At 43.8% G+C, this 24918-nt stretch overlaps 1 protein-coding gene across 15 annotated transcripts in view; it reads left to right on the top strand.

The window, feature by feature from the left end:
• Positions 1-24918, top strand: part of PAPPA (pappalysin 1) — a 361421-nt gene that overhangs the window by 70681 nt on the left and 265822 nt on the right. For 8 of the 15 annotated variants that reach the window (XM_083807365.1, XM_083807366.1, XM_083807377.1 and 5 more), the window contains one exon: positions 9383-9571. The exons of 5 other annotated variants lie outside the window; for them this stretch is intronic. The gene's annotated coding sequence lies outside the window, so the exon portion shown is untranslated. Of the gene's footprint in view, positions 1-8225; positions 8376-9382; positions 9572-24918 lie in introns of all 15 variants that reach the window. 2 more of the 15 variants (XM_083807374.1, XM_083807371.1) reach the window with 1 other exon arrangement.

Genomic DNA, 24918 nt, shown 5'->3' on the forward strand with positions numbered 1-24918 from the left:
TCCTCTGGGGCCGCGGGGAGATGAAACATTCATGTCTTCTTGGCCCCCAAGCTCAGCTAGCTGCAGCAGTGGATTTTTTATGTAGTCACGCTATCCCCGCCATGCCCAGGCTTTTCAGGTGAGCACTAATGCTCAACCCAAAGACATAATTGCAGCGTTTATGGTCAAAGTAATACTGATTTGACTCTCCCGGCAGATGGATTTCAAAAGCATTCTCCTTTGTGTCAGTGCTAGTACAGCAGTTGCTGTGTTCCTAGGTGGAAAAAAGAATGGTTGCATACTCGATTCTTTAGAAATCTGTATTCTTATTAAAAATACATATTCGGTATTTCTGAATGCAAGAAAGGGAAGAAGAGAAAACACAGCAGCAAGAGGGAGGGAAGTCCTACTCTGAGCATTGTGCGGGTTTGTTCCTTCTGGATGTTTTGTTCGCAGTGGTGAATTCTTCCTCAGCCACGAGCAAAGAGCCGAGTGAGGCATGTTGTCCTGCCTGTGTGCTGCCACCCCTATCGCGTGTGACTTAGTGCCAAACCTGGCAGTCTTCTGAGTCGAGGGGGTTTGAGGTAAGGCTCCAAGGGGCAGGTCCCTGCTTTGTTGGGAAGAAGCAGAGACGTTTCGTATCCTGTCAAGCTGAATGTTTTTGCATTTTTTTTCCCTGTTGCCTGACCTGCTGCATCTTTCTGGAATGTGTGTCAGACCCCTTCTATTTGCACCTTGGCACCGCAGTGTGCGGTCAGTTAAAACATTTGCGTTTGCCTTGCAAGCTCTGCAATTCTCTGTTTTGCCTTAAAATGTGATCACCTCCCCCATTTTAATGCTGGTTATCCACTGATGGGCCAGAGCAGACCCAGCCCGGCTCCCAGCACCTTGGTGCTGGTGCTCTGGTGCTCCAGGGCCTTCCCGAGCTGAGCAGCAGTCAGGACAGGAGCTTCTCCACGCACTTTGTTGTAAAATGCACCAAAACTTGGAAGCCATTTCAAGTGCAGACTGTGCTGAGAGCTGCATGAAATTTGTGTGTGACGTGAAACTTTATTCTGGAGGATCCTGAGCTGAGGGTCAGACCCTGGCAAGCCGGTCAAAACCTCACTGCTTTTTAGTGCATGTAATTGTCATGTATGGGGCTCCAATTCATCCCCCGGTCATGTCTGTCTTTGTAAGAGTCACAGCTTTCCATGTCCTGACCCAGCAAGTTGCTTCAGAGGTGTGTTAGAGCTGGACACAGATTCTTGTTACTTCCAAGCACACATGCGCGTCATGCCTGTCCTTGAAGGTTAATCCTCATCTTCCATGTGCCCCCTTCTGTAGATACGGCACTGTCTGTCAGCAGTGACCACAGGTTGTGCAGGGATCTGCGTGTGGCACCTGCACCAAAAACCGAGGAGGAGTCAGAGCACGTAAAAGCAAAACAATCCAAAATAAGCATCACAAAACCGTTGCAGAGTTTTTGCACTTTCGTTTCAAGGAGTTAAGGTTGTAATTCTTCTTCCCAACGGAAGAATTAAATGGTGTCAACAATTTTCCACAAAATAAAAAAGCTGTGTTTGGAAAAGCACTTTATTTCCCCAGAAGAAAACTATTTATTCTGAAAAAACAATTTCAGCCATCTCTGGTATGATGTGAGCTTCACTCTGCAATAACCTGTAGTAACCTGAGTATACAGGGAACTAAAAATAAAAATAATTATTCTTTCTTCCTCGAGATAGTGCATGCTTGCTGAAAAATAAGCAGAAGGCTGTTAGACAGGTGCAGGCAACAAGGGCGTTAGCTGAGTGCCATCCCTGCAGCAGGGGTGTTTACATGACCCTCGCAGGGTGCAAATTGTTAGTTTTGCTCTTTTGTGAGCCTTGCTCTTTAGCCTGCATGAAAACGCCATCAGCGATGTGAGAATGCTGCTTTTGAATAGTGGGATCCAGCACCAACGTTTATGTAAACCCTAATTTAGGAGGCAACTTGTGCTTAGTGACTTTTTCCATGGCACGCGGCTTGTGGGGGTGGGAAAGAGCATGTCTCAGACACTGTCTGGTGAAATTCTTGCTTCTCTTAGGCAAGAGAAATTCATCCTAATTGACTGAATCCCACAGCAATTCTTTCTGAAGCAGCCCCACTTCTGATGGACACAATTTTAGCTGTTAGTAGAAATAAAAGCGATGGCTAAAAGCTTGAAACTGTGGCTGAAAGGAGAACTAAAAGCAGGAATTACTGGGCTTAAGCTAATATCCTGTAGCAGGGAACAGGAGCGGAGTTGCATTTTCTTTGGGGCAGACGAGTTTCATTCGGGTAGCTTATAGAGCAAAGGTGGCTTCTGGTAGGTGGCTGCACAGGAATCACTCCTGTCCTCAGGTGAACTAAACAGTACCGTCCGAAACGAAACCAGCCTTGGTGGTGTTCTTAGCTCGAGGACACGAGGGTCACACTGTGGGTACTGCAAGCAGGTCACTGCACGTGTAGGGTGATCAGGCGTAGTTCTTAGAGGATGCTGAACTGCGTCGGGAATAAAGTCTGAGCCTGAAGAAATGTTAGGAAAGAATAAAGTACTTCTTCACGTTTTCAAATTATTATTCTCTCCAGCAGTAGTAAACAGATGGTATACTTTGGCAGTATATATTTTTTTAGCAGGGGAAAAGTATCAATTGTATGCTGAACTAGTCAAGTCAACTCTTCACAGAGTGACTCTGGTCAGATTTATGGCTACAGTGAGAGTACTTGACTTGATGACTAAATAAATAGCACCAGCAAGCTTGCCGTCATTGTAATCCTGATCAAAGCCCCCAGGTTGTCCAGGAGAGGCAGATGGACTCACCCAGAGCTCCATCCGCTTGCATCAGCGACTGAAATGTGTCAGAGTCAGAAGTTCAGGGGAGAGAGAAAGAAATGACTCACTGCTTCTTTGACTAACAATAAAGTCATTCAGCTGAAGTGGAGACAAGTCATATCTGATACCATATTTTTATATCCTTTTTGCTTATTGTAATTTATTTTCTTCAGATTGATATTGCACAGAGAAATATGATGCATTGTTCTGAAATTAAATTTGAATCTGTATCAAGGCAATTTAATCCCGCTTGGAGTTGGTGCATAAAGGAGCGAACGTAACCTTTGGTAATTCCCTTGGTCGTAGTTGGCTTTTTCTTGTGCACAACAATTTAAAACAAAATCACTTTCTCTAATGAGAGACTATAAATTATTACTTTAATGAGACACATGACGTTTGAAGAGCTGAATTCCCACATTCCTCCTATCTGTAAGCCTGGGTACCTCGAGGGATGGGGAAAGAGCCATGGTGCTGAATTTCTGTGTTATAACATCGCTTAGTATTAAGATGATTACTACAATATCATTAAGTCCCAGTTGGGAATCTGGACTTCGGTATGTTGACTATTGTTTCCATCTAGTGCAAGAGAGTCTTAAAATGCTTAGAAGTGAAACAAGAACTGGGAGGGGAACTTGGACCTGCCCAAAACCAAAGAGCAATGGGGTGACATAGTTTCTCAGAGTTTCTCCTACGCTGCTCCTACAACAAGTGCACTGCTTAGTGTTTCAGTAACTTATTTTTCATAGAGATCCTGGCATCTTATGTTCCCTCTTACAAAAATACTATTTGGGGAGGATTATTTACATATTTCCCTGGATAACTTGCATGTTGTATTGTGGTATAAACAAGTTAAGGCTCAAAAAGCCAAAAGCATCACAGTGAAGTTGGTTCCGATCTCTAGCACGTGCTGCAGTAGCTCCGCAAGGTGAAACTCTGTGGTCAGGGACAAATCCTGGGGAGAGGTGAGGGGTAGCGGGAGTCCTGTCTGGATTTAGGAGTTGGTAAAGCGGAGAATCCAGTACAGCCTTTGGTGAGTTATCTCATGGTTAGTGTCCGTAATACCAAAAAAAATCCCCTTTTTTCATTCAAACGTGTTTAGTGTGTGCTTCCAGGTGTTGGCAGCTCTGGTGCCTGGTTCTCAGCAGTGGCAAATGCTCTGTGCCCTCACACAGCGTTTGGGTGGCCTCAGGCTCCACATCACGTCTGTTGCTTCTGCCTCTTCTGGGGCCACCACGAGCTTCTCTTCTCTTGACCTTGCCCTGCACATGTGCATGAGCGAGCCGGAAGGAAGCTGTTGGGCGCCTGCAGATCACCGCGGTGCTGGCATGGCAGCATCCCTCTGGCCTGGCTGGGGATCGCCCTCACCTGTGCAGCTGTCCTGGGCAGATCCTTTCAGATGTTTTCGGAAGCCAGCTCGGACAGGTCCTGACCAGGAGGACAGAGTTTGTGTCTGGTGGGATGGGGCCACGGTGTCATTACCAGCAGTGAGACAAGCACAAAGCTTGAACAAAGGTCATTACGTGGCTGATCTCTGAAGAAGTACAGACCTGTGGCCAAAGGGGCTTAGGCATCTATAAGGAACTATGACTGCTGCACAAGTGTATAGTTAAATGCACGTTTGCATACCAAATACATAGCACTCAAGATATTGATCATGCAATTCCAGACTATCCCAATGTATTCCTTCATGACATTTGTAAAATCAGTCCTAAGTAATGTGATAAGAGTGCAGAATATGATTGCTAGGTTATTCTTTCTTGAAGAAAGGCAGTTTTTCATTTGTTCTCAATAGGTTCTCCAGTTGCTGGTGTGATAGTGAAACAATTTAATGTATTAGCATATTTATAAACCAGCATGTGTTCTCACGGACAATTTCTGGTTTGAGCTAAATGTATTTCTGGTCCTTCACCTCTGCCAGACTAGCCCAAGGCAGAGCTGCCTCAGCAGACATTATGTATGTGTCGTCTTTTCAGAAGATGTGTTCTTTGTGATGCGGACTTTCATTTATTATGTATTTATACAGCACTTAGCATCGTGGAAATCCTGATCTGATTGATTTCTAGCACTTGGGCAAAAGAAACGTTATGTAATAACAATCATTGTCCCTTGTTGCCTTTCAGGCACTTCAAAATTTAAGTAGACTAGATTCTTAAAAGAGGGTTAATATGAAAATTAAGTAGAGTTGTTCTGCATAGAGAACTGGTGTTTCTCAAATGCTTTCAAAACTGTAAAATGATCTGTGAGTAGCCAACAAAAATGCATGTTAACAATGGCCAAATCAAACAGCGATTCAGAATCTGAATTAAAGGTCATAAAAACCCTGTATGCATTAATCACAAAGCTCCGGAATTGGTATCAGTAGCAGCTGATAGCTGTTGAATAGACATTTTAGCTTAATTTTAAACATTAATAAACATTTATTAAACTTTAACTCCATAAGTACTTTATAGCTAAAAAGCTATAATAATGGCTAGGCTGGGTGGAAGTATGGGCTATTAGTGCTTATTCTTTTGTTAGATGTATCACCGGGGGACTCAGACTGCTGTGAAAACAGGTTTTAGGAAACCATATTTGCAATATTTCAAAGAGCTATATATCTTACAGTAAGGGCTTTGGTGTATCAGACTCTCAGATACTTGTGAGAAAGTTAAACTTTCAAACTAGTACAACAGCTATTTAAATGATGTCTACACTAAGGTTATATCAGGACATTTTCATTTTGACCTAATCCAGCTCTCAAGAAATTCTTCATGCGCAAGATCTACATGGCAGCTGCTCAGAATGGATGGCTTAGTGACTAATTTGGTTCTTGACTCTAAATCTGTGAAAAATCCAAGGGAAATGCCAAAAAATGAGAGTCAAACATGTCAAGTGTTTACATTTATGAATCTGCTGAAAATACAATTTTAACTGTTTTTGCAGACACTGAACATTTTTCTCTGCAAAAATATAAACCTAAGTTCTTCTTTACTTGGCAAATTGACCTTTCTACAGATCTTCATTTTCTTTTTCTCCTACTCATTGTCATTAAACATCAAGATCAAGCAAAATTCTTTGTAGAGTTTAATGTTGTTGTATCAAAGATACAATGGCTAGTTAAATAATAGAGGAATAGGTGGATATGACCCATGAAGTTGAAGAAAATGAATCTGTGGAAACAAAGCTGTGTTTTAAGTGACTAGTAGGCACTACTGCTATGGGGGCTGGCAGCCCTGCAGCGCTTCTCAATGTGTCTCTGAATCACTGGACTATTACAGATACCCAGATATCCGTATGTGTAATATCTAACAAAATGGAGTTCCACGTTTGAATTGCATCTCTGGTTATTTGCCTAATAAAAGCAATGGATATGTTAATGCTAAGCGGGAAGGAACAGTACATGTCAGCAGGCAGCCAGCAAATGCCCTTTCCTAGTAATTGCACTTCTCGAGGATAATGGTCAGATGAAATTACCTAATATTCTTTTTTTGTGTGTGAATTCCTTTACCATTCATTGACGCATTGTGGGGTTCTTTCAGTAGCATTTCCTAATGAGCTGTGAGAATGTGAAGGGCGTGAGCGATTTTTAGTTGACCTCATTGGTCTGAATTCACGTTAGATGGAGATGCTGGAGAGGTCAGTCATCTGTTTCATCTCAGGAACTGCTCAATAAGCTTTTAATGATTCACTGCTGTGGAAAGATCACTCAGTGTTTCAGGTGAAAACACCTTGTCCTTAAAATGCACTGGATGCCTCTTTTTGGACAATGTGATTTGAGGGCTCTAAAGCTTGCTGGTGAAGCTGGAGATTTTCACGTGAGGCTTTACATTACCCAAAAGACCTTCTTATGCATCTTGAAAATCTCAGCTCCAGCACCTGCTGGCATATATATATAGCCAGGGGAAGTGTGTGGAGTTTTGCCTGCCTTGCAGTTGAACCTGAAACATGATCGGTGGAGAACTTGGATGGAAGATGTTTGTAGAATGAACTGTGGACCCGATGATAGGAGCAGGAGTTACCGAGCAGCAAGACGGTCTTCATGGTTTCATCTTGTATCAAGAGCATGTTATAGTATTGATTAGGACAGATTGGGTGGTTGGAATTATCTTGGAAAACTATATCAACAAAATTATTCCTCTGGGTTGCAAAAAGTTTTTTTCAAAGGGTGAAGATTTAGTCCCAAACTGGTTAAGTTCCAGAAGGCATAAACTTTCTTCCTACCATGACTCTTCCACGCAATTTCCAGTGGACATGATAAACTTCATCTCCTGTCGCTGTACGTGAGGAGCTGTTGTATTTGACCTTTGAAGTGACTACATTTTGATGGCAGAGTGCTAAACAAGTTCTGCTGGGGTCTTTCTGGATAAAAATACCATGCAAATTTATTCTTTACATTAGATTTATTTCTACCCCAGCTGACATGACAGTAGAGGAGAAGTGGATCCTCAGGAGATGTAAATTATTGGATGCGTGTTTCTGTCTGCCAAGAACCTGTCCAGGATGTCTTCAGTCGTACTGCTCAAACTGCAGTCAGACAGGGGCATGTCTCAGTCTTCCAAGGTCTCTTTGTCAAGCGCTTGGTGCTTCATTTAAACCATCTTCTGAGCCTGGAAGAGTTTTTCTTGGCTGGCCTAAGAGACGGTCACCTTTAGAGTAGCTTGTTCTTCCCCACGGATTTGAATTTGCAGTTGCATGTTGGTATTAGGCGTCATTGCTATCCCCGGTGCTCCTGCAGCGTCAGGCAGCCTGGCAGCATCCTACAGCAGGGCTGTGGTCATCCTCATGGGGCCGAAGTAGGAGAGAGCAGCGTTGCTGAGGGAAGGTGCTGGCTGCCCTGAACTTCCCTGGCTAGGGCAGATCTCCAACAGGTCAGCCTCCAAACATGCAGTCCCCTAAAATCCTTTTCACAAGTGGGTAGGCTACTGGTTCACATTGTAGGAATAACTTAATGCAGATAGAAATCTGCAAGAACTGAAAGGTCACGTAGGCTGCACGACTGAGCATCTGAAGCTCGTGAAGAGCTCTCCAAAGAAATGGGCAGAACTATTTTTTTGGAAAATATTCAGTAAAAATATTAATATCTTCATGGACAGGAATAGTCTGGGTCATTACAAGCATCTCATGAGAAAGGCTTTGTTTTTTTATAGATATTCTTTTATCCAACAACAACGAATTCTAAATTATATAATAGCTTGAAATTAAGCTAATTTTAGACAAAGAAATAGCAAGTAAAAGTGATCTAAAGCAAAACAGGATATTTCTAAAGTTTAAAAGGAGAGCAATTCACTTTACCCAAACCATTTTTTTCTCCATTTCCTCATTAGCTCTTTGACTCATACAAACTTTCTGCAATTCCAGCTTTTTTTGTCTGATTCAGGATGGGGGTGGGAGGAGAGGGAGAATCTTCAAAATCCTGAAAACCTTTTCTGCCCAGATCTAACAGCAAGAGCGAGAAATCGCTCCAGGTGACCGAGAGGAGGTAGCTACAGCGTGCCCACTGCCGAAAGCGCTCCACAAAGTCTCATCGCCCTTACATCAATACGAATGGAATTAACTTCCTTCATACCCCAGATGCTGGTTTGCGGTCTGTATTTCTCACGACTGCTATTTTATTTGCATTTTAGCTAGATGAAGTTCCATTACAATTAGTTCTTAAGGCTTCCTGAGGAAGTTCCTTCATTCTGAGATCAGAAAAGCTTTGCTCTGCTGAAAAGTTTCTAGTAAGGAGAGGGGAGCCAGCAAAGCAGAGAGCTTGTTAGCAGAGCTGGTCTATGCTTTGGATTGATTTTGTTTTCTCTAATGGCTCGATCATAACAGTTGCTCTCTTAATTTTTGTACAGGGTTGTGCACATTTCAGGCAATGTAAATATATACATTGGCATGCTTATTAGCTCTGCTGTTTAAGTTACAGATATTTGATAGTGTATAATAAAACCAAGTGATCCTGTATACCATTTGTCATGCTGAGCTTGGACTCATCTCTTTGTACTCCCACTCCACCCTTTCCAACTTCATTATATTCCAAGTGTTCCTCCTTGCTTGGAGCAAAATCAATCCCCGTTTTGCATTGGGTGGAAGAGGAGAAATGTGTGCTGGGATTTTTCTCAACGCACAGAGCTGCGTGCAGACTTAATGCTCGCTTAAATGATAAGCGTGGGGCTACCCCATGAGGGGAACATTGTAAGACAGCTGAGGTCATGGTCACAGCCTCAGCCCCCATGTACTAAACTGCAGAAAGAAGTGGAAATACGAGGGGCCCTTTCCACTTATCAGGAAGAACACTACTGTGAACGCTGCTTCCCTGGGCCACCGTATGGTGCATGCAAAATAACAAGTTCCTGCAGCTCTTAGAAGTGATTTTTTTCATCGTCCCTTCACTTCCAAACACCCTGTTCCCCGCTGACCCAGTCTGTGTTTCCCTTGCTGAGGGACCAGCTTCTGCCACCAGCTAAATTCTTAAGGCCTGGGTTGGCATGGTGGGGGAAGATGCTTTTTTCTAACGTAGGTGGAATTCTCTAGCCAGGGCTTAGAGGATGCTATTTACATCCATGGGACCTCAGAGAGGTTAAAAAATGTGCCTTTCTATTCCAGCCTGGAGTCAGGTGCTGATGTACCTGTATAGCTGTCTCAGGTGAGACGCCAGTGGCGAAGCAGAGATGGATGAAGCTCTAGTGCAAATGTCAGACATCCCCAAACTGAGTCGCGTCTTGCAGCAGAATGTGCTCACAGCTTACAGCCATGAGAAGGAAGAAGTGCCCCAGAGACCACCTCCCGGCCACGGTAATGGCAGCGCGGGCGTGTTATGGGGCTGCACGGAGTTCTGAGGGGTCTCCTTGGCCTTTACCCCTTCTCTTCACACAAAGACCAATGGTTCAGGCAAACCCTCAGAGTTTTACTCTGAAGCTTTTGAAATTGTCCAGCATTGCCAAAAGAAAGGATTTGCTGACAGTCACAATCCTATTGGCAAACCTAGGTGGATTTATGATCTTGGGTGGAAACCAATTTGAACTATAATTTTACATGAATCTGATCCCTCTCCTGAGCCAGGCAAAACTTCATGATTCTGGCTGATTTTTCACACTCGACTTTCGAGCACTTCTGTTCTAATCCGAACTGAAGATAAAACCGTGGGCACGTGATTCTGTGTTAGCCAAAACCTCACGCTCTCACAAGTAGGTACCACTCTGTTCCCTGCTGCTTAACTTCTCTCTAGCTCCAGGTTATGTTGATGTCTCCTGCTTGGTTGTCTTGTCCCCAGAGGAGCATGCGGGGAGTCACGTATGCTCCAGAATGTAAACTGAGGAACATGTTTAAAACACATGTTGCTATCTCCTGTTGTTATGACAATGAAGTTATGATTACTGAAAGCACTGCAGTGTTACCTCCCCTCCTCGCCTTAGCTCCTACCTCCACTTACCCCCCACAGAAACCCGATGCCATTTGGGGAACAGCAATTGGGGCATTTGGAGTTTGGTTTCTTGCTTCTGCTGCAGACGCTCAGTGTGGACATGGAAAATTTCTTCAGGGTTGCCTGCATGTAGGCAGGCATAAGAGTTAAGTGGGTGCAGTCAAGTCCCCTGCAGATTTTCTGCATGCTGCAGCCACTGTTTGTAAACAGGAATACACATAATAGGTTGAGAAATCAGCTCCAAAACAACAGGCATTGTTTGTGTGCTGAGTAACTCTAGTGATCAATTAGGATCTGGAAAAAAAACATGTTGTGTCCAGATGAATGTAAAACCAGAGCCTCTCCTGCCAAAAACTCCAACTGATACCTTTCGAAGCTCTGGAAAGTTTAGCTAACATTTGTTTTCCTCTACTTGATTCAACATCTGAGAGTAGTTTTTAATTTTTTTAGCAAACTAATGAGAAAAGTTATAAAAATAGTGACATATCAGGTGACCACCAGGCTAGCTGCCACTCTCACTGCCTCACGACAGAGACACGATAGGGTGGTGGTCACAATGTCCAGAGAGAAGCCCCATGAGCTGCACCCATCCCATTTTTGTTGGCAAAGAGGGGCCCAGGCTTGATGTGGTGCTCAAGTGGCATCGTCACCCGTTGGGGTGTGTGCTGCATGCACAGCGAGGGCACCGAGTTGTGCTGGAGGATGTACAGAGTGTGCTGTGTCCCCTCATTGGTAGGGGATGTTGGCGTGCACGGGTTGTGCTGTGACCCCTCATTGGTAAGGGATGTTGGGGTGCATGGAGCGTGCTGCGACCCCTCATTGGTAGGGATGCTCGTGGGCTGACTCACTAAAGGTGCTGAGCCCCAAAACGTTGCAGTGACAGCTGTTGGGGTAGCAGGAGCCCAGTGGTGACTCGCAGCTCCCTGAGCACTGATGGAAATCAGGGTCTGGGTGCACCTGGCTGGGTCTTGAACATCTGCGAGTCGGCTGTGGTAAGGATATGCTCAGGTGAGCCAGGCAGCCTTCATCTCTTTATCTCATCTCTTTATCCTCTGTAATATGAGGCAACATCTTTCATCCTTTCCTGCACATCCGTAACCCCTGCTGGAGTCAGGGTTTGTCTGTAGCCCCCTCCCACGTCGCTGCCAGCACCACGGCCGTCTTCCTCCTGAGCTCTACCTTTGACAGCTCTTTCCGAGCGGTGTCGGTGACTGCAGAGCCACTCAAGGTCAGTGACCACGCAAGGACAGCAGCAGCCTTGTTTGTGATCTGGGGAAAGCGCTTCAGTTGCTAAATGGATTTGAGTCGAGTTTGTTTTTTATCATCCTGAAATAACCACTGTTCAAACAATTGTAATTCTTCTGATGTCTTTCTGGAAAGCATTTGGCTTGTTTGGCAGTGCAGTGTTGTGTAAATAAATATGTACCGAGCATCAAAGTCAAGGAGGAGGGTGAGTTCTCAAATAATTATGTAAATAAATCCACATAGCGCTCTGCGATATCAGCTACCACATGCATTTATATTAATCAGTACGGACATTACTGACAAGTGAATCTATTCTGCTTCATTCTCCTGAAGGTTTCAAAATTAATGCTTCGTTTTCCTCTGTATTTCACTGTAAGGGAGGCAGGGGGATGGCAAAGCAGTCTTATCTCAGCATCCCCTTCAGGTGTCTCTGGGAGGCTGAGCCCAATCAAGCTTTGCATGAATAGGGGCATAGCAGTACTAAGCATGAGAGAGTTTACTAGCTTGATACAAACCTTTTTTTTTTTTTCATTTTTTTAGAAAAATAAAAACCCAACAACAACAGAACACGGGAAAAAATACACACTCATTTGCTGGAATGGCATTCATTTGTCGATCTCATCTTGACCTCTTTGGGGAGGCTAAAGGACGTTCAGTGACTGTGAAGTGCACAGACTTTTGTATATTATCCTCAGATGAACTTTTTCGATGTTCCATTGACAACATCTGTATTTCAGCCAAGCTGAGTGGCCCTCCATTTTTCTTTATGCAAAGACCTCGTTTATTTGTCCAGGATTTGGCACCCACACTTAATCACAGAATAAGTGAGAAAAAGCAGTTGCTCTTCCTGCTTCTGTGATATTTTCCACCTGAACTATTAAGCCGTTGAAGTGCATTGTAGGAAGATGGGAAATCTTCCAGTTTGGTGGTGACAAAGGCTACCTAAATTGTGAAGCTGGATCCTTGTCTGGGGCTCCACCAAACCTGGGGGTGATAACTGGCTGCCCCTGGCCCTAAGGAAAAAGAGGAGCAAGGGCAATATGACCAGAGGTGAGGGAAACCAGGAATAAGGTGTGAGGGCGTTCTGTTGGAAAGCAGGGAAAACATGAAAATACCATGTGGAAGTGATATTTTTGTTTGTGAAGTTAGGTTGTGGCAATCAGCCCACTTGTTAAGTCAGAAGGGTAGGAGGGGAGACCAGGAGACCAGTAGAGGAAGAACGGGTTGTTCGCTGGCTTTTAATTCAGGGTCTCAGAAAACTGGGAACTCAACCCGGGAGTTAGCCTTAAAATCACAGTAAATGAGAAATATCTAAAATCAGCATCTTGCTGATTATTAATTCCTGAAGAGATGAAGTGTTCCTTTCTTGGAAAGGCAAATGCTTCAGCATCAGGAGGGGTGAATGCCTGGGAGACCAGTGGGGAGGAAAACTGAGGGGGCAGAGAGGGCCGTGTTGAGACCACGACCTCCCTAATCCCTGCCTTGTTTGCTAGAATTCACCCAGCTTTGGTTTTCTTTTATTTTTTCTTTCTTTTTTTTTTTTTCTTTACAGAATTATGGCAAGTTCCAGGTAGCGTGTGTGATTACTGAATACGTTACAGCTCATGAGATTATTTGCTTTATAGCAGGGTGACAAGGTAATAAGCACTTAAGCAAGACCAGTAACGTGGATCCTTGTGTTTCAGTTTTTAATTGACACTGAATAGTTTGCGAAAGGCCATGCTTTAGTTTCAATTCACAACGTGAGAACGTGGTACAGAATCATTTATTTATGTTCCTGGCTTTTTTCACTGCTGTGGATGGGGATCTATGTTTTCATTGTATCCTGAAGGTGAACAAATGTGCACTACATGCATCGTTAAAATTCACCGCACCTCCAGTTAAGATGCTCAGCAAAACCAGCATTGGTAAATTGATTAATTAGATCAATTACTTAGATTTTTTCCCCCTCTGTGCTTGCACAGTTTGCTTCGAACACCAGTGTTCAAAATTGCACTGCCTGAGTTAGATGCATAACTGATTACTTTTCTGGGTAGACATCTCCTCTAGCCCAAACACTACACGTTGTCAACTTGAAGCTATTTGTTCAATTCATACCGACTAACTAATGGATTTGGCAAATACTGTGTTTGTACAGTATAATATATTGGTAAACTGAAGTACTTGGGCGTCCATAGAATCTGTTCTTATTGTTGATGAACAGCCAGTGTTTTTCTTCTACTTGCTGCTTTTTATTAAGCACATATTATATGTAAATGTAAATAAAGTCCTGATAAAATGTTTATTGATAGATTATGTGCCCTTTACATAGGGTTTAAAGGAAAAGTGAGTAATTTTAATCAGTGAAAAATCACAGCACAAAATAAAATAAAAAAAAAAACTTTCAGGAATGCAAGCTAACTTGAATAGACTCTAGGAATTGGGAGAAAAGATCACCTGAGAGACTGGACAAAGGGAAAAGCTGTCAGACTGTAGGGAGTCGTAAGGCCACATGTTCAAGCTATCCCATTCAGAAAGTGTAGTAGGAGACTAAATTGTTTTAATCATGAGTTCATCATCGACCTCAAATGCAAGAAAGAAACATGCAAAAAGGAAACTAGGTCAGGCTCCCAAGAATGAGAACACAAGTGTAGTGGGAGCACAGACAAAATCAGAAAGGCCAAAGAACTAAATAAAGAGATAATTTAAGAGCCATTGGCAGAAACTAGATATCATTGTGTATCGCTGTTACAAGCGGCTGTTCTGCTATACAGTGGGGAAAGAAAGCTACCAACATATATCAGCACTGAAGATAATTGTTTAATGTCTCTTCTTCATATGAAGTTCAATGCTAATTACATGATTTCTGTAATTAGGAATAGCTATAAAGCAGTAAGGTCCCAACCTAGATCTGTGAAAATGGGCTAGGGCCAACTTGGACAATTTAGGCATTTTCAAATAGGTTGGAATTATTAATTTAATTTTAGAACACTTAAAAAACAAGATATTTCAGTGCTGCAAGTGGGGTTAACTTGCAAAGGAGAGACTCAGAAGCCTGGGGAAAAGGCTAGCCCAGTGAATACTCCGAAACAAAGAAAAAGGAAGAGTTGCGCAGCTAGAGATCCACCAACTTAACATCAATTTCTGGAAAAGTATATGAACAAGTAATCTAACAACCTCTCTTAAACACCTATGAGATAATGAGTATGAGAATAACATGCCAAGATCTCATCAAAGCTATCTAATTTCTTTGTGCAACTTGACAATGGGTCCTGTGGATGCAGAAGCAGCAGCAGATTTATGCATCGAGACTACAGTTAGGTCTTCGGCAGCATCTCAGTGACATCATATGTAAGTTATGGAAACATTGTCTTAGCCCATCTAAGATCTTAATTACTTTCAGGAGGGCTATTTTCTCTTTATTGATTGGAGTTGGGATCTACAAGGCTTACCCTAGGCTTTACCTCCTGGACTTCCTACTTAACTTCCTACTTAAAGGCTTCTGTAAGTGCATGAGGTACGGTGGGATAAATCTCGGCCAATATTCAGTGCTATCTTGTCTTCTGTTGGCTTTATGGAATTGCTAGCAAAAGATGAGAGATTTCTTCATGCTCAGTCTCACAGGTTAACTTGCAGAATGCCTCCTGAGGAGAAGGGAACCCCTCTGCAGGTGATTCACGTGTGCCTTGCTGCGAGCAGGTGAAGGAAGGCCCTCGCTGGGTGAGGGGTGTGTGTGTGTATACGTGGTCTGTACTGGCTTCTGCCCTGAGGCATCCTTCCACAGGATGCCAGGAATAAGCAGTGAAACCACCGCTGGACTGGGATCTGGGGTGAAATCGAGGTGGGAGCCACTCCATCTGCCTTCTGCAAACACCTCCATGCGCACTACCCCTCCTGTCCCAGCAACCCAAAGCAAACGCCTGGTTTTTCAGTCTTAGAATCAGGCCTAATTGCAAACCAAGCCCAGTGGCCAAAGGACAAGAGCATGATAAATGCCAAATATTTGTGAGAAGCCAACTTGTCCCAGGGAGGGACAGCTGCTCCTAATTTGCCTGAGAGAATCGTATTTTAAAGCTTAAAAATACAATAATTTTTGTGCATAGCAGGGCAGCTACTCCCTACCCAGAAGGGTTTAGTATTTGTGTGCCTTGGCCTGCCAGCTGTGAGATGGGAAGAATACTCGTCTGCTCAAAGGGGGACTTTGAGACGTGCTAAATTATTTCAAGTTTTTGAGGTCTTCAGCCAAAATCTGCTGATTGTGCTAGGCTTTTAGATACTGAGACCTGCATCAGGTTAACAGTGACCGACTTGAATTTAGCCAGGTCTTCCAGTCCAGAGGGACCTCAGCGTAATACAGGAAGGTAAAGATTGTGGACATTTCCCTCTTGGATTGAAGGAGCTATTTAGGAAGGCACACGTCCCTACAAAAATGGGTGTCCCTCAGCCTGTCTCAAAGGTAATAGAGGAAGCCAGAGCCCACCTGGGCTGTGGGCACAGCCTGCATCTAGGAGGGCTGTGAGGAGAGGAGTTTGAGGCTTTTTGTAGCCTGCAGCTGAAAGCTGTGGCTGTGACTGCTGCTTTTGCAGGTGGGATATCCTCTGTCGGTGGGGGGGAGCCCCGCTGTTAGAAGTGATGAGCGTGCGAGTTGGAAGGTATCAGCACGTACTGAAGGTGTTCAGGCCATCTCTGGATACTTGCAGAAGATGTCAGTGCGCTGGGCTGGGAGCGCTGTGCCTTAGCTTACAGCCTGGGTGTGGGCTTCAGCTGCTGCTCCTGCGCTGGACATCTGATGTGAGAGGTTCACAGGAAATAAGAAGGAAGGGATCTGGAGAAAGCTGTATCCTTCTCCCAGGAAGACAGTCTGTCCACCAGCCTTCTGGCATCACATAGGGACAGGAGGCAATGAAATTAGCTGCCACTGGACCTAATGGACCTATGCAATGAATTATTTGTCCTTATGACACTACGAATTTGGACAACAGAAGCCCACGCAGATCAGACACTAGCTTCAAGAAAACGGAGGCTTTTACAGATGACCTTTGTCCTCCTGCAGGAGGTGTTTCTCTTCCAAATGTGGTGTTTTCATCCCTGGTCAAAGTGACCTAGAATTTTGTTTTAAATGTTGATGTCTTTTAAATGTTCTCATTGTTTATAGCCACAAGGTGGCATTGCAGATTAAAGGGAAAACATCTCTTGTTGTTCAGTGAACTGAGGAAGGTGGGAGACCTGGAAAATAAAACTGTACTGCCACCCTGAAATTGTTTGGAGGTCCTGGAGATGCAAGGAGGCTTTTTCTTTCAACTCACAGGCCTCCAATTTTGAGGAAGCGAGCATGGTCTTTGCTATATTATGATCATAATATATATGAAGATTTTCAACTGATTCAGCATCTGCAAATACGTTTGAGCTGTTCAGAGCTGCCACTTTGCTCCCCTCCTGCCTTTGGGATGTGAGGTAGTTCTTAGAGCTGTGAGAAGGGTGATGGTGTCAGCTCACAGGCTCTTTTGTTTCAGCTTACATGTTTGGATCCTGAAGAAAGCTTGTTTCTTTCTTCTCCTTTTCTGCCCTCCCCCAGTCACATTTCCCTTGATTTCTGAGCAGATTCAAATTTGGATAAACTTTGGGCACTCTGAAGGGATGGTAGGCAGTAGGAAATGAAGCTAAACCCTCAAGCAAAGACTGGAAGCTAAACAAAGCCTTACATGTTATTTGTTTGCTTATAATGAGGAAGGTGAATCGACTGTGCTGTATCTGGATTTTCCCTGGACTTTCCAGATTTTACTGTGATTCAGAGTTCTGTCTTTTATGTTAGGGGTGGGAAGACATGGAGCAGGGCTTTCAAAGGTGTTTGCTTCTCTGTTGAGTCCAGATGAAATAAGAAGGCATTTGGGAGATCTGAGTGAATCCTTTCTAGTCCTAACCGTTCTTATCAGTGCTCATTGCCTTTGTATATATTTTCCATGTAAACCAGGAAAAGTAGCTCTGCTGAAAGACATATCTCCCCAGCAGTGGAAACAAGTGCTACATGGAGTGGGGGAGCACCAGGCCAGCAAAGGAAAATCTTATCTTTTTGGGGGAAGAAAGTGAAAATAGTTTTATTTTTGCCTTTGCTTTGGAGCAGGAATGAAAGACAGATTACATAGAAAAGGCCAGCTTTTGCTCAAAAGCTGCTAAAAGTGTTTGTTATGAGTTTTGCAGATAAATGGAAGATTAATCACAGTGTATTTCCCCAGGCAAGAGAAATACCCTTGTCCTAACTCTTTTCTGAGGAGGAGGAAAGCAGCGAGAAGTTTTCATCAGCATTAACATGTACGTGACAGTGGAGAAAAACATCCTGAGGTTTTGCTTGGACTATTTTCACCTGGATGAGAAAGCCAGGGCACATACATACATACAGAAACACACACGTATGCATAGGAGTTCTTAATATTTTGGATGTCTGACTCCTTTTGTGACCATCTTTTTTTCAGAAACATTTCTTAAAAATATTCTAGTGTCTTCAGCCATGTTTGCTTGACCAATTGTCCATAAACTTATCTTCGTTTTCCATGAGATCTGCCTTGAGGTTACTGCGGTGAGTAGAGGCTCTCCCATAGCTCAGCCGTCCCCAGGCTGTGAAACCCATTTCCTGCATGATCCACAAGACCATGGTGAGGTGGCCACGGAGGTGTGCAGAAATGTTGTCAGTCCGGGAAGCGTGGGAAACACTGATCCTGCTCCAGTTGCTTGTCTTTGCAGCTAACCTTGCCCAAAATATTCACCTGCCTCCTTTCTCAGCAGGGGCGATGCTGCTCTGGAATTCAGAGTGGCCAGTTTGTTTTCCTGCTGTAGCAGAAACTGCTTCTTGCTGTGTGCAAAACATGGTCAGACTTGGACTGGGAGGCCTGATGGAGTATAAACATCAAGTATTTGTTAAATATTGTGAATATTCTGCCCCTGACATGTAAATAAACAGCTGGCATTTTGATTTATGGGATGACTGACCACGGCAGAAGTATGTAAGGCTAATGAGAACATCTAATTATGTTAGGATAATTTAGAAAGGGGTATATGCATCCGCCTGGGTGCTATGTGCTGCTGGGTGTAAGCCAACTACTAAATAATAGGGGTTAGGATAAGGCTAGGAAGAAACTTCCTCTTACCAAGGTTATTTCATAACTGCCTACTGCAGAGTTTCGTATTTACCGCGGGAGCAGCTGGTGCTGGCTCGACTCATCTGTCAGCAGGGTGCCAGAAGAGATGTATTACTGGACTGACCCGAATAGTGAATCCGATGTTCTTGGCATTTTTTTTAGTCTCACAACCTGAAGGGAGAAGCGAACCTTTTGAAAAAGAAAAGTTAGACATAAAAAATTCTGTGCAGTGCACATTTCCGGATGAATGTTCAGGCCAGCATTACTTAATGCTGAAATCAAAGCTTTGGGGATTCGTGGGCATTTCCAAGGCTGCTGTGATACCACAACCCTTGTGTATAACCTCATGCTTAACACAGGGTTTTTATTCACCTTGAAATTCTCTTTCACTCTTCAATCAGTTCTGCTCCAGAAGAAAAGTGGGGGAAGGAATAATATGCTCTAACAGGATCTCTGGAGACCAGTGGACACAAGCCCAGCTCTCCAGAATAGAGACCTGTATTGTAGTGATGGCTGTCGTTAATATTCCAGAGGAGATGGACAAAAAATCGGGACTGTATGAGGGTGGAAAAACAAGAATTCCTTCATCTTGGAAAAATATACGTGAGGCTGTTTGGTAGATATAGTTTAGTAAAGACCAGATCTCTCTTGTGCATGTCGCTGCTTACTGATCAGCTCCTTGGGGCCATCTCAGCCCTGTTGAGTTCTTACTGAACCCTCTATTAATGGGAGCACTGTCCTCCTGCTGAACAGCACAAGGTCTAGCCTGGTGGCACAGAGGTTCAAACATGTAGCTGGCTACAGAATGAAATTGCAAACTAGATTTCTCTCTTTTTTTTTTTTTTTCCCTTACTTCTTCTATTCACTGGAAGGGATTTTGCTATTTCCCTGGGCTCCCCAGCCCAATAAACTGTGAATGCTGGTTGTCAGGGCATTCACATCCCATGGCAAGTACTTAAATTTGTGTGCTTTCTTTAAAGCAAGACAGGTCTTCAACCTGAACAAACCTGAGTATTGTAATCACTCAGCTACTGCTGCTTAGTTTGAATTAGAGGGCAGGAGGAAACTCTGTGCCTTTGCTGATACACATATACCTCTGAAAAATGTTTGTTTTTGACAAATCAGTGTTTTCCTTGAAACGTTTCTAGGGTATGTTGCTGAGTTCAGATGCAAAGGCCTTCATCTGGAATGTCATCGACTTCAAAAGTTTCCACTTGGTCTTCAAATCTTTAACCTGCTGACAAACTACAAAGAGCTGAGATGGCTGCCAACACCTAAGCACATTTTCGAAACACAGTGGCTGTAGTAATAGTGAAGTTGCGTGAATTGGACCACTCTTTCTTGGAAAGTCCTGAAGAGGAGATTTGTTTAGGTTTCTCTATATTGTGTGTTTGCAGTTCACACTGTCTTACAGGAGCAAGGGCTTTAGAGGAAAGAGAGGTTGTTTTTTTGTGTGCTTCAGGGAGTAGTGGGTAAGTAAACAGTGGTACACTGACCCCAAAAGCTCTCAGGAAATTTTCTAGAGCCTTGAGCTGCCCATATGGAGGTTTGTGTGCATTCACCCTGGGCTTTTTTTGTTCCTCTGGTTCTCCTTTGCAGACCCCCAACAGATCCACCATCCCTGCCAGGGGGTGTATGAAAGCTTAGAAAAGTCTTGCTCATCACAGGGAGAGCCCACAGGTGTTTGGCAGGAGGGTGCTGAGGAGCAGTGACTCAATGGGAAGAAGTTTATACTATTGCTATTTTTGTTCTACCTGCTGTGTAAATGTAGAGGAATGCACTCTCATCAGCTGTCAAGCTACTAATTTCTGCTTTCAGTAGATTGACTTCAAGGTTAAAGGCAGAGCAACTGCTACCCTTGATTTCCTTAGCATGAAGCCAAAAGTCTCAAAGGCCCTGCTGATGCCCTCTTAAGAAGAAAGACTTGACATGACTTGAAATGATGCCAAGAGATATGGGCATCTATGCCCGAGGGGTGCTGAGCTCCCGTTGACACTTCAGAGTTTTCTCTGCTCATGCACTCTTCTCCCTGTTAAACACCCAATTTATCTGCTGTTAGAGCGTTCGTGCTTAATGCCTTTGGAGAGCAGAACACATCATTCTTAATGCTCATCTCTTATCCTTTCTATGCGAGATTCAGTTGACTGAAAAGGCTTTATTCCCATTTTGTCTTGTGGAAATTAGGGCAGAATCAGACCAGAGCAGATCCATATGTGTGTGGACACATCTGGCTCTGAGAGCATCCAAGAGTGGGATTTAGAGAAGCCTGTAAGCAGCTCTCTTTGGGTAGAAGCAGGTTCTGGGAACATGAGATTAAGGGGTATGGAGATGAGTTACTCTGAGGTTAATATTTATGTTCTAGGGGAATGCCGGGGGGAGGGGGTGGAATATTTTGGACCAAGTGTAAGTTTGAAATCTGCTATAGAAAGTAATTATTCCCATTTTACTTCGGCATCCTCTGCCCTGCCCAGAACGTTTGGATATAGGAGTGAAATAGAAGCAAGTTTGCAGGCTCCTGACCAGCCCCTAAAAAGCTAACCAGGAGTGGACAGCACAGAAATCTTGGGGTGATAGCTGAGCTGAAGATGAAAAGCAAGTACTCCTCAGCTAGAAACTGAGCTGTACTGAGGTGTGGGCACAGCTGTGGAGGAACATGGATACTGTTGTTTTTTACTGTGTTTTTGACCATATCATTCAATTAGGAAACACAATAACTATTCTCATATACTTGACTGAATAATTGCATTAGCTAAATACCACTAATTAGTTTTGTACTTTATATTCCACTGCTTTAGAGTGCCTTTCTACGGAGACTTTGGGCTCCCTTCTTCTTTCCTTCCCTCACTCCCTTCATTGCTGTATTGTTCACAGCTCATCTGGGACAGGCAGAACCGTGTTGCTCTTTGTAGTCTCGTAGCCCAGGAGGAGAATGTTTGGTGAGGTAGTCACTCCCGCAAACCTTGAAGCCTCCAAATAACCCCATTTGTAATCCAATTATGTTGTGTTCTCATAACTTCCTAGGCCACGAGACACCCAGATACGTCCCCGAGCTGATGACTGCCTGGTAAGTGCAGTCGTTAGATAACTGAGTTCACCCCTGCAACTCTGCCAGCAGGAATATAGAATTGTTCATACATATGACTAGCTCTTGTGGTTGAGCAGTGCTCTTTCTGGAATGGCCAATGCATTAGAAGATGGTTTTCTCTTCCCTCTCTCCCCTCCTACTGACCTTCCCCAACACGTCCTTGACTAAATATGTAGTGCTGCACACGAAAGGAAGGAATTTAGAAGTGTGTGAAGTACTTGCAATTAAATGTCATGCAAGCCACATGTGGTTTTGTTGCTCCAAATACAGCTCAAATAGATGGAAAGGATTACAAAATGAAGGAACAACTTGGGTCAACCTGGACTGTTAAACAAAATATGTTTTCCTTCGGTAGCACCTAGGAGTGTGTGATGCATTTTACCAAATGAAGACGACGTGGAATCCAAGTCAGGGGCTCAGGCAAGGTATAATTGTCAGAGGACTAAGAAAGTCAGGCAGCATTGCCTCATGAGCCGTACTAGTTCTGCTGCTTGAAATAGTTGCTGCTTGCTTTATTTGGCTTGCGCCACTGCAGAGAAGGGAAGGGAATGTTTTCCATGCCCGTGGTGACAGGACAAGAAAGAAGGAAGGTTGCAGTCGGAAGTGAGGTGATGGCTCAGGCTTACTGACGTGGAATGGGGCAAAGGAGTGCTGGGAGAGCACAAACGTAGGGGGGCTGTCAGCTATTTAAAAGTATTTTCCCTTGCTGGGCCATGCAGTGGACGAGATATTCCCATGTGTAAGATTTTATTGCCCACCCTTCCAGTGTATGGCATGCTCATCTCAGCTTCAGGGAGATTAATATAGTTTCTTACTTGCCCAGACCTCTGGCATTCCCTTGACCAGGAGATCAAGTAAATCTCCTTATTAAGAAATCTTCCATTGATTTTAATTGAGAACTGATGTATCCTGGTAGAAGTACCCAACTCCCTTCACAAAGTTGAGAGCCAAAATACTAAAGCAAAGCCGACACAGGCCTGTCATCCTTTGCACACCTGGACACGGTGCAGTCTGAAAGGTTTGGTGGCAGTAGTTGATTGAATAAGGACGTGTCCCTTTTCCTAAAAAGCCAAGGAGAATTACTTGCTCTCTGTATCAGAAATGCCATTACCTTTCCCAGTCAACTGCTGCCAGCTGTGGAAGTCACGTTCCCTCCTGCCCACTGCTCATTGTGCTTCTGCAGTAGGAAGAGGGGGGATGGCAGAAGGGGGGATCTTAATTGAAAAAATAGGCCTAGGGCTTCAGGGACATAACAAAGTCAGTGGGAGTGTGTGAACTGCAATTTATTTTGTCAGTTCAAGTTACAGTCACTCTGACATGTGAAAATTGCAGATGCCAGTTTCTCAATGTGTCACTGTGACACGCAGCATCCCAAATAAATAAATAATGAAACTCTGGAGTTGCTTTGCAGAGCTTTGGAAAATACAAATAACTGGGGACATGAGAATTGGCAGGTAAACCGAGAGTTTTCTTTGACACAAGGGGCATGATCCTAGCTCAGGTCTTTCCCAAGATGGCCTTCATACCTTTCACTGCTTCAAAAGCATGTTGTCATCATTGTAGTCTTCATATACTTTATGGCCTTCACAGCCCCTTTGGTCTTTGAAAATAGAGGCTTTTTCATGAAGTATGAAACAGATTTTCCCTTGGAGTGGTAAACGGTTGTGAGGAGCATGGCTGAAGTGTTGATCTGAGACTCTGTAGACCTCTGGAGCAACTCATTGAGGCTGGGGTCCTTTTAGGAAATTGCCTGATACCCTGCTTGCCTTTTAAGTGTTACACTTCTATATTCCATTCTTCACTTGTAAAATGGCAATAATGGTGATATTTACATATCCTGTCTTTTCTGACTCAGGTATCTCGGTTGGATCTTTTAGTAAGGACCTTTCCTTTCCCTGTGTTCCTGCAGCACTCAATAGATTTTGGCTCAGCCTTTATTATGGTATCTACATCCTCTAGCAATACTGTGATCTCTTGTTTTCTGCACATCAAGTAGTTCCAGTAAGCAGTACTGCCCATGAATGTTTGCTCATTGTGTTTACAGAAGGAGACAAATAGCCATTAATCATCAGGTGACCAAATGGGAAAAATGAAGATTTTTTTTTTAAAAGTTCAGTCAGAAAGAAACTGTTCTGCAGAGACCCTTGGCAGCATCTTGAGTGACAACAAATACATTGCCCTTAAAAGACAAGCCCTTAATAACACGGCAATGCTATGAAAAGTTTTCTTTCCAATTTTCCTAGTTAAGCTGGATTAGCAGTCAGCAGGGTGGTCAAAGAGAATATGTGGCTGCTGTGGAAATCCCAAACAACTAAACTCATTCCATTTGAGATGAAAAGAGCAAGAGGGGATATAAGTCTTCAAATGCACAGAAGTCTTGTGTATGCAAGGCAAAAATGTTATCAGTGGAGAAGAATAGGAGAAGGAGCTGTAAATTTAAGTTGCAAGGAGGTCTGTGTTTGGAGGCTGAAGAAAGTATCAGAGGGCAGTGAGGGTGAAAGCTTGAGCCATTTTCTGTGGCATGCAGTCCTAGCACAGGGGGAATGAAAAGGAGTTCAAGATGTTGTCTAGCCAACCCCTTTCTCCAACATCTAAAAAATCAGTGCTAATATTTTTGCACAGTATTTTGGGAAGCTGAAGGCCAATGCAGACAGTAAGGAGTACCTGTTTTCTTGACTTTGGAAAAACTGTTAAGCTGATGCTTCTTGCCAGCAGGTAGATTGTGCCTAGGCATGTTCTCACTAGTGTAAGAGGGTCCCCCTGCTCACAGAACAGCACATCACTTTTGGCTGTGCTGCTCTTTCTTTTCATGTAGGCTTAAAAGCAGGGGATGGAGCATCAGGAACTCAAAGCCAAACTGTCCTCCTCCTGCAGCCAGGGCCAGAAGCAATTTCAGTCACACAAGTATGAAGACAGAGATGTGAAATGAGCCAGAGAGGAGGATCAGCTCGTGATGACAGATGAGCAAGCTCATTCTGAACACTTCCCAGGACGTGGTTAAATCTGAATTTCTTAATTTCCATGGAAAAGCATCCATTGACTTTATGCCAGTGCTCCAAGGGGAAGTGCTGCACTGCCCATCTCACACTTCAGAGAGGGCCTTATCTGCTTCCTGGGGAGCTGTGACCGGGAAGGAAGCTGCATGGATTAGGCTGCAAATACCTTTTAGGAGTTCTGCTGGTTGTTCACCTACACCCAGCCTGGCCATGCACTTCTGAGTACATCCCTAGATGGACTGCCTTCGAGAGAGCTGATGCAGTTACTCAGCAGATCACTT

This window comes from Anser anser (genome assembly GCF_964211835.1).
Source record: "Anser anser genome assembly, chromosome: 21".
Classification (NCBI taxonomy): Eukaryota; Metazoa; Chordata; class Aves; order Anseriformes; family Anatidae; genus Anser; species Anser anser.